At 35.6% G+C, this 9,023-nt stretch overlaps 1 pseudogene; it reads right to left on the bottom strand.

The window, feature by feature from the left end:
* Window positions 1-8,512: 8,512 nt before the first annotated feature.
* On the bottom strand, window positions 8,513-8,630 carry LOC111733250 (annotated as a pseudogene).
* Window positions 8,631-9,023: the final 393 nt, after the last annotated feature.

The raw sequence follows: 9,023 nt of genomic DNA, 5'->3' as shown, positions 1-9,023 counted from the left end.
ATTAATACCTTGGTGTCTTAAGCGAAGTTCTCTAGAAGCAGAGCCTGAGATGGGGATCCCTGTGAAAGTGGTTTATTGAGAGAGTGTTCTCAGATGAAACTTGTATGGAGATGAGGAGAGTAGCATAGGACAGAGGCAGAAACTAGGCACAGATGTAGTTCAGCTGAAGTGTAGTCTCAGACTGAGCCCAAGACAGCTCTGAGACATGAAAGGCACTACAGGACTGATCAACTTTGAAGCAAAGGAGCCAGGTTTTTATATTCACTGACTGCAAGCCAGGGTATGTGGGTGAGGTGGCATGAGAGGCTATGGGTTTTAGCTTGCAGGTATCCTCTGACAAGGGTGCAACTATGAATTCAGCAACAGATGTTCAGAGTAGCTAGGAGATGTATGTACTAGCTCAGTAAATGGAATCCAGACAGGGTACCAGTAGCATCTACTACCTCTACTATAACTAACCAATCTACTTTCTTGCAATGAAAATGTACTCCTATCCATGTGCTCCTCCCACCAGGCCTTAACTTTAGCAATACTAGCTGTAGAGCAATTTATCAGGAAATGCCCACCTTCTTCATAAACAAAGCAATGTCCTAGTGGTTGTCTCAGAAGCAGTCTCCCTCAGGGGCTAGATTTCTCTCTCTAACCTGACAGAGTCAAATCTCTTCTTTCAACGTACAAATTTTTGAGGTCTACTGTGTGGCACACGGTTTAGCACTTCATGAAAAATGTGTCTGCCTGTAATGATATTAGAGGTTGGTACAAAGGCTGAGGGACATTTAGACATACGATGTGTGGCTCTGGCCCATTTAAAATGGGTTTTGGCAGGTGTTAAATTGACTGCCATACAATTCTCATCTGAATTACTTGAATTTAGCAGAGAAGTTGCCAAAGGAAGGGTAGGTGTTGTTCACCTAGACAATATAAAGTGACCCCAGCAGAGATGGGAGGATGTCAAGGCAAAGGGATCTTGCCAGCCTGAGAAATGGGCTGTCCATTAATCTGACATCCATGTGGTGTTCCAGGGCTCTGGTGGATAGAAGGTTGCCTTGGAGGAATTTTAACTTTGAGCCCGAATCTTGCTCAAGTGGAAGAAAAATCAGCCACATTTATTTTGTGGCTCCCTTACTCCTTAAGTATAAAAATTTGGGAGCCAGAGTATCAGAAAGGCAGGCCCATCCACATGGTCAGCTGAGATACACATTGTTCAGACCACAAATTCATTTCAGGCTTGATTGCTTTGGTGCTTCTTCTCTATGCTAGAGGCACAGAAATCTTTGTCAAAGCTGGAGTTGCTGAGCATTTCATGGCTGTCCTAACTGAGGCTTGCCACATCTTTGAGATATTGTTGGAACAGGGCACAGGTATTTCCTTGTTTAGGAGCCCCTCATTTCTTTATTTTCACTAACCCTTTCACAGAAGAGAATCATTTTGTTTTTTGACTGGGAAGAAATTCTTGTCTCTTTAAACCACAAGTTATCTTGCTCAACTTGACTGATGAGGTCAGGAGAGAGTAAGTAAATTAATCAAGGCCCTATAGATAGTGATGGGTAATTGAATAAGTCTTTTCTCATTTTGAAAACATATATCTAATTAAAATAATTAAATATTGAGAAATTATACTATAATTTTCTCCCCACTCCTCTCCTCAACCAGTTTCATTTATAATGAAAACTTACACCTTTTAATGTGAAATAATAAAATATTGCAGCACATTATAGGATATTATATGAGAGTCTATAAAAATGTCTATATAACAATGATTCCCAAGCCCCAGATCATGGGCTATTTTATTCAGCGCAAATATTTCTTTCACAACCATGTTTTCATAACTAAAATTGGATATAAGGTGATAGATAAATTAGGAAATCTAATTAGCATTATGTAAAGAGTGGTTGGTATTAATGCCATCAAAACCCAGAGCTATTATCACCTGCAATTTTTTTTTTTAAAGCTTAAGTACATAACAAGTAGGTTGGGATGCCTTTTAAGCTTTGTTTATCCTAACAGTGGGTGATAAAAGTGATAAAAATTGATAAGAATGAGTAAAAAGCTTGTGCTAATGATAGAGCTTTTGGTATAAGAAAAAGAAAGTCATTAATCCTGAGCAAATGCTCCATGTCATCGAACCTTGAATTTGTTCACTGAAGTTTATGTTTTACAGCCATACACTTATAGCTCCAATAAACCTTTATTATTGAAATTTCTGCAGCAAATATAACTTTGCTATTGCAAGTCTCAAATTTTCTAGACCTTAATTCCATTTTTTCCCCAGTGAAACAAATGGTTTTAGAAGGGAATTTTGAAAAATGTGAGTTTCTTTGAAATGCAAATACTACTGTAGTAGAGCAGGGTGTAGTTGTGAGTCATGTGAACCATTAGGTTACCAGGACGATCCTCAGTAGAGAAATGACTTTCTGTTACCTGGATCTAGAATCACCCCACCATATGAAGTCCAGAAAAATATGTTTCACCTTTTTAGTTTTATTTTAAAGGATGAGTCTAAAATTGGTTTACTGGTTGACAATACAATCAAAATCTCATCAATAAGGATTCTGGGACTCCAAACCAAGGTGAGACCTTCCCGTGTCATATTTGATCAGGTGGTATCTTGGGAAATGGGAACCCTTACCTTGTGCTATCACCCAGTACTGCCCCCATCAGGCTCAAACTAGCTTTGTGGCTTCCTCCTCATCTAGGAAGTACAAAGTGATGAAAGTTTTCTATGTATTATCTATTTCGATTTTTATAAAATCTCATTGGGTTTAGGTATTAGTTTAGAGACGAGGAAATAGAGACTGAAAAGTTAAGCAACTTTGCTAATGTGCACACAGCTAGAAATTAGTGGAGATAGAATCTGAACTGTTCCTCAGACCCATGCTTTTCCGCACTAGTTTATGCTGCATCTTAATGTACATGTGTAGGAAGTGCCTGCCAGCAGGCTCAGCCAAACAGAACTGCACCAACAGCCTGGAAGAAGAAAAAAGAAAACTGCCTTCCTCAAAAAAGGAAGAACATCAAGAGCCCCCAAAGGGCCACAGAATACAAGGAAAGTAAAAGGATGACACCCCCACCCCAGCCCACCCTACCTCCAGAAACACAGACACACAGTAAATAGGAAACCAAAGTAGTAAGGAAAGAAATGATACTGCTTTGGGATGTTACTAAGGTCCTCCTTCTTTTCCATACCATGTGATGTAGATTTGGCCTCTGCTTCCTGAGCCTCTGGTTTTCTCCCTTTTCCCATTTCCCTTCTCTATTTTCATGGTCTGGCTCCTTCTAGCCAGCTGATCCACCCTCGGAGTCTGTAGACTGAAGATACCCACATCTTTATCTTCCAGTGCAGACCTGGTACCGAACTCCAGGTCCATATGATCAGCTGGTCACTGAAGAGCTCCATTTGGACAACTGACAGGTTCCTAAAACTCAACTTTCGTCAATCTGAGCTTCTCCGCTTCCTCTTCCAACTGTAGCCTCTCTCTCCTCCTCCTCCTCCAAGGGGTCTCTGCAGTCAAAGAGATCTTCAAATCTGAGTTCCTTCACATCTGGCTTAAAACGCCTCAATGGCTGCTTCCCAAAGCACTGGGGATAGGTCCAAACAACCAAGCCCTCTTATTTAGCTTTCAGAGGAAAACCTTGTTCCCAAGCCCTTTATTTGTGCATTTTACCTCACTGAAGTGCCTATCTACCAAAATAATACCACTCTATTCAATTCTTAAAAAAAAAAACAAAAACAAAAACAAACAAACAAAAAACTGACTGTAGGAGCATTATCTATCTAATCAAACCGGGTGACAGAATGATTTCACAATTTAACGCCAAAAGCAGATTTTAGCTATTTTTTTTCAGTCCAAGCATTATTTTAATTATCCAGTGTACTTTCTTATTACTGGTCGTTATTGATACCCAAAGCTATTTTATGATCCAATAATTCGTGCCTGCATTGTATTAACGTTGTCAACCTGGATGCCACTTTCACCAACTGATGTGACTTTTATCCAAGATCCTATCATTGTTCTTTCTGAAAGTTTTACTCTTAAAGAGTCTTTGGCCATCACATCTATGAGTAAGTTTTTGTTTTATTTTTATGTCTGAATCCCTTTCCTTTTTGCTTTCCTACAGATACTCAAACAGGATTCTTTCCTGTCTTAAATACCCTGCTAAGTAGGTGGCATTGTTTATGAATCTGATTTTCTTTGTGTTGGGAATGCCATTACACAATTAATCTTTATATTTCATTTTTTACTCTTAGTTTTTAACATTTATTAAGCAAGTTTGACACTATCTTACCCTAGCTGCCAGTTAAATTATTCCTCTTATAAATCTTTTTCTGGTCAAGTCCCAGTTAATTCATTCTTTTTCTGAGATTATATCATTTATTTTGGATTGCTCTAAACAGAATATTTTGGTTTCACAAGCTAGTAAAGCAATGTTCTCATTAATATAAAGCCTCCCTTATTTCTGTACCAATTAAAGTGTATTATTTCTTTAGTGATAACTGACTTCAAATCTTTACTTTTTATTTTTCTTGTTTTCAAGATTTGACATTAATTTTTATGTTGCCCTTTCCACATGTACTCATGCCTGTCTCTTGCTCCCAAGCAAGGGTAACTCTATGTACTCCTCTTATTTAGAACCACTGTCTTCCAAGAGGAGTGTGTATGCCCTAATAGCTGTATAAGATGCTTTTACTTTTTACTTTGCCCTTTCAAGTAATTAGTTTTCTTTTTAATAATGTATATAACATATCATAACAATATTATATGTTTATTACTTATGAGTCAATAAATATACATATATTGATGTGCATACTATTTTTTTGCCAATAGAGGACCATTAAAAAAAAAACGTTTAGAAACCACTAATTTAGAGTATGAATCAGAAGACTTGAACATTCTAAGATACAGCAATTTGGAGTGTTCTCAGATACTAAGGTCTAAAAGACATTGAAGTTTCTCTGAGTAAAATGTCCCAGTCCACCTTTTGTAAATTCTAAAGTTGTCATAGCCCAAAGCATACCATATCAATTCTTGCATGATGGACTGCATACATAAGTAATTTGGCAGCACATGATTAGTATCACAACCATACATTATTAATTAAATTAATAATAAAACTGTTTCATTAACTCTATGGGCCTGATATAAAAAACTTGAAATTAAAATTTTTCATTTTGTTTTCATGCCTGTAATAAATAATTAGTCTAATATACAGGATAATAAGACCCTCAGCATAGTAAAAAGTTCTTAATAATGAGTTTATTGTGAAAATCAAATTAACAGAGACTAGGTGTACTCAAGCAAATGGTTATCAGACATAATCAAATAGAAGACCTATCCTATTGGCCTCCAGTTATAATGAGTAATTTTTTCTCAAATGAAAGGGTTTTTATTTATTCACCCTCCAAACAAATCTAGCCACCACTAGTGCCACTAGTAGTTACTTAGATTTCAAGACCATTTTATCTCAATTGAAATTTTAATTTCTCTAAATTCTAATTCAAATGGTAAATTTCCAATTACATTGACATTTCAAAACTATTAGATTGAACCATATGAAACCACTATTTATATAGGTTAAAATGATAATGCCATATTTGTGAAAAGATAAGTTTTATTCAATCAAAATATAAATAAATAGCATTCATAGATTTTCCCATTGGGAAAGTATAAATAGTTCAAATCCTCCAATTATTACTTTTTTCCCTAATAATATTTATTTTTATTTTTCAATTACAGTTGGCATATGGTATTATATTAGTTTCAAGAGTACAATGCAGTGATTAGACATTTATCAAAAAATACAAAGAGATCACCCCGATACATCTAGTACCATTCTGATACTGTACATAGTTATTATAATATTACAGACTATATTCCTTATGCTATATTTTACATCCTCATGACTATTTTGTAACTACCAATTTGTACTACTTAATCTCTTCCCCATTTTTTTACTACCTCCCCAGACCCTCCTATCTGGTAATCTTCAAATGTTCTCTGTATCTATGAGTTTATTTCTGTTTTGTTTGCTTATTTTGTTCTTTAGATCTCACATATAAGTGAAATATCTGACTTATTCCATTCAGCACAATATCCTCTAGGTCTACTCATGTTATTGCAGATGTAAAGAAGGCAATCATATATTTATTTATTTATTTATTTATTTATTTATTCATTCATTCATTCATTCATTCATTCATTATTTTTATGGCTGAATAATATTCCATTGTATTTATATATCACTTCTTTTTATCTTTTTAAAATATTTCTATATTTCTATATTTAATTTTATGAGAAATCAGCATATAGTTTTTAGTGTACCATTTTTACAACAAGTGATGTAAGAGAGACCCAGTCGCTCCACATCCTCACAACCATTTGGGGCTTTTAATTTCAGCCATTTGAAAAAATTTTAAATGATACCACATTATGATTTTACTATGTATTTCCCTGATGACTAATGATATTGAGCACCTTTTCATGTGTTTATTTGCCATTAATATATCTTCTTTCATGAGTCATCTGTTCAAATATTTTACTCATCTTTTAAAAATTGAGTTGTTTATCTTTTTGTTATTGATTTGTGAGAATTCTTCATACATACTGAATATAAATTTTTTGTCAGATACATGCATTATGAATATTTTTTTCTTTTTTCTAAGTTTATTGGGGCAACATTAGTTAATACAACTATATAATTTTCAGGTGTCCATTATAATTTAACATCTGTATATTCTATTGTGTGTTTACCACCAAAAGTCCATTGTCCTTCAGCCACCATATATCTGATCCCCTTTACCCACTTCATCCTCCCTCTAATCCCCTATATTTGATCCCCTTTACCCTGGCACTTCCCCTCTCCTCCCCCACCCCCTAACCACTAGTAACCACTAGACTATAGTCCATGTCCATGAGTCTCTGTGTGTTCTGTTCATTTGTTACTTTAGGTTTATATCCCACATATAAGTGATATCATGTGATTTTCAACTTTTTCTGTCTGGCTTATTTCACTTAGCATGATTAACTCGAGGTCCATCCAGGTTGTCACATATGGCAGTATTTCATCTCTTCTTATGGCTGAGTAATATTCCATTGTATATATATACCACAGCTTCTTTAACCAATCTTCTATCGGAGAACACTCTGGTTGCTTCCATATCCTGGCCACAGTGAATAATGCGGCTATGAATATCGGTGTGCAAATATCTTTTCGAAAATTTCAATTCTTTGGGGTAAATACCCAGTAGAGGGATTGCTGGATCATATGGTAGATCAATTCTTAGTTTTCTGAGGAACTTCCATACTGTTTTCCATAGTGGCTGTACCAATTAGCAGTCCCACTAGCAGTGTATGAGGGTTCCTTTTTCTCCACATCCTCTCCAGCATTTGTTATTACTTGTCCTGTTGATTATAGCCATTCTAACAGGTGTGAGATGGTATCTCATTGTGGTTTTGATTTGCATTTCCCTAATAGCTAGCAATATTGAGCATCTTTGCAAATATTCGTTGGCCATTTGTATACCCTCTAGGGAGAAGTATCTCTTCAGGTCGTGTATCCATTTTTTAATTGGATCATTTGTTTTGTTGTTGTTGTTGTTGTTATTGAGTTGTATGAATTCTTTGTATATTTTGGATATTAGGCCCTTATCAGAGGTGTTGCTTGCAAATATATTTTCCCATTTGGATGGTTGCTCTTCACCTTGTTGATGATTTCTTTTGCTGAGCAGAAGTTTTTTTACTTTGACATCGTCCTATTCATTTATTTTAGCTATTACTTCCCTTGCCTTTGAGGTCAAATTCATAAAATCCCCTTTAGTCCAAAGTCCTTGAGTTCAGTTCTTATGTTTTCTTCTATGCATTTTATTGTTTCAGGTTTTATATTCAGGTCCTTAATCCATTTTGAGTTAATTTTGGTGTGTGGTGACAGACAACAGTCTAGTTTCATTCTTTTGCAGTTGGCTTTCCAGTTTTCCCAGCACCATTGATTGAAGAGGCTTTCCTTTCTCTACTGCATGTTTTTGGCTTTTTGGTTGAAAATTATTTGTCCATATAAACATGGGTTTCCTTCTGGACTCTCGATTCTGTTCCACTGGTCCGTGTGTCTGATTTTCTGCCAATACCATGCCGTTTTGATTATTGTCACTTTGTAGTATAATTTTAAGTCAGGCAGGTTGATGCCTCCAGCCTTGCTCTTTTTTCTCAGGATGGCTTTGGCAATTCGGGGTCTTTTGTGCTTCCATACAAATCTGATGATTTTTTGTTCTATTTCTTTAAAATATGCCGATAAGATTTTGATGGGGATCGCATTAAATCTGTAGGTAACGTGGTCATTTTAACTATGTTGATTCTTCCAATCCAAGAACATGGAATATCTTTCCATTTCTTTGTATCTTCTTTGATTTCTTTTATTTTTTTTTTTTTAATTTTTATTTTAGGTGAGGCAACCCTTGGTTGATATCACAGATTGCAAGGACCTTGACAGCTTACAATCCCTTATTTTTTTTTATTTTTTATGCCTACAGCACCTGGTTTTCCTAGGTGGTCTCCCATCCAAGTACTAACCAGGCCCGACCCTGCTTAGCTTCCTAGATCAGGGAGATCAGGCTTGTTCAGGGTAGCATGGCTGTAGACTCGATTACTTTTAATAGGGTTTTGTAGTTTTCATTATATAGGTCCTTCACGTGTTTCATTAAATTTATTCCTAGGTATTTTATTCTTTTTGTTACAATTGCAAAAGGAATTATTTTTTCCACTTCTTTTTCTGACACTTCATTATTAGAGTATAGGAATGCTATGGATTTTTGAACATCGATTTTGTATCCTGGAACTTTACTGTATTTGCATATTGTTTCTAGTAGTATTCTTGTGGAGTCTTTAGGGTTTTCTATACAGATAATCATGTCATCTGCAAATATTGATAGTTTGACTTCATTTCCTATTTGGATGCCTTTTATATCTTTCTCTTGTCTGATTGCACTTGCTAGGACTTCCAATGTTCCATTGAATAACAGTGGTGATAGTGGA

The sequence above is a fragment of the Pteropus vampyrus genome, unplaced genomic scaffold (assembly GCF_000151845.1).
Source record: "Pteropus vampyrus isolate Shadow unplaced genomic scaffold, Pvam_2.0 Scaffold543, whole genome shotgun sequence".
NCBI lineage: Eukaryota > Metazoa > Chordata > Mammalia > Chiroptera > Pteropodidae > Pteropus > Pteropus vampyrus.
This window is presented reverse-complemented; position numbering and strand designations above follow the sequence as displayed.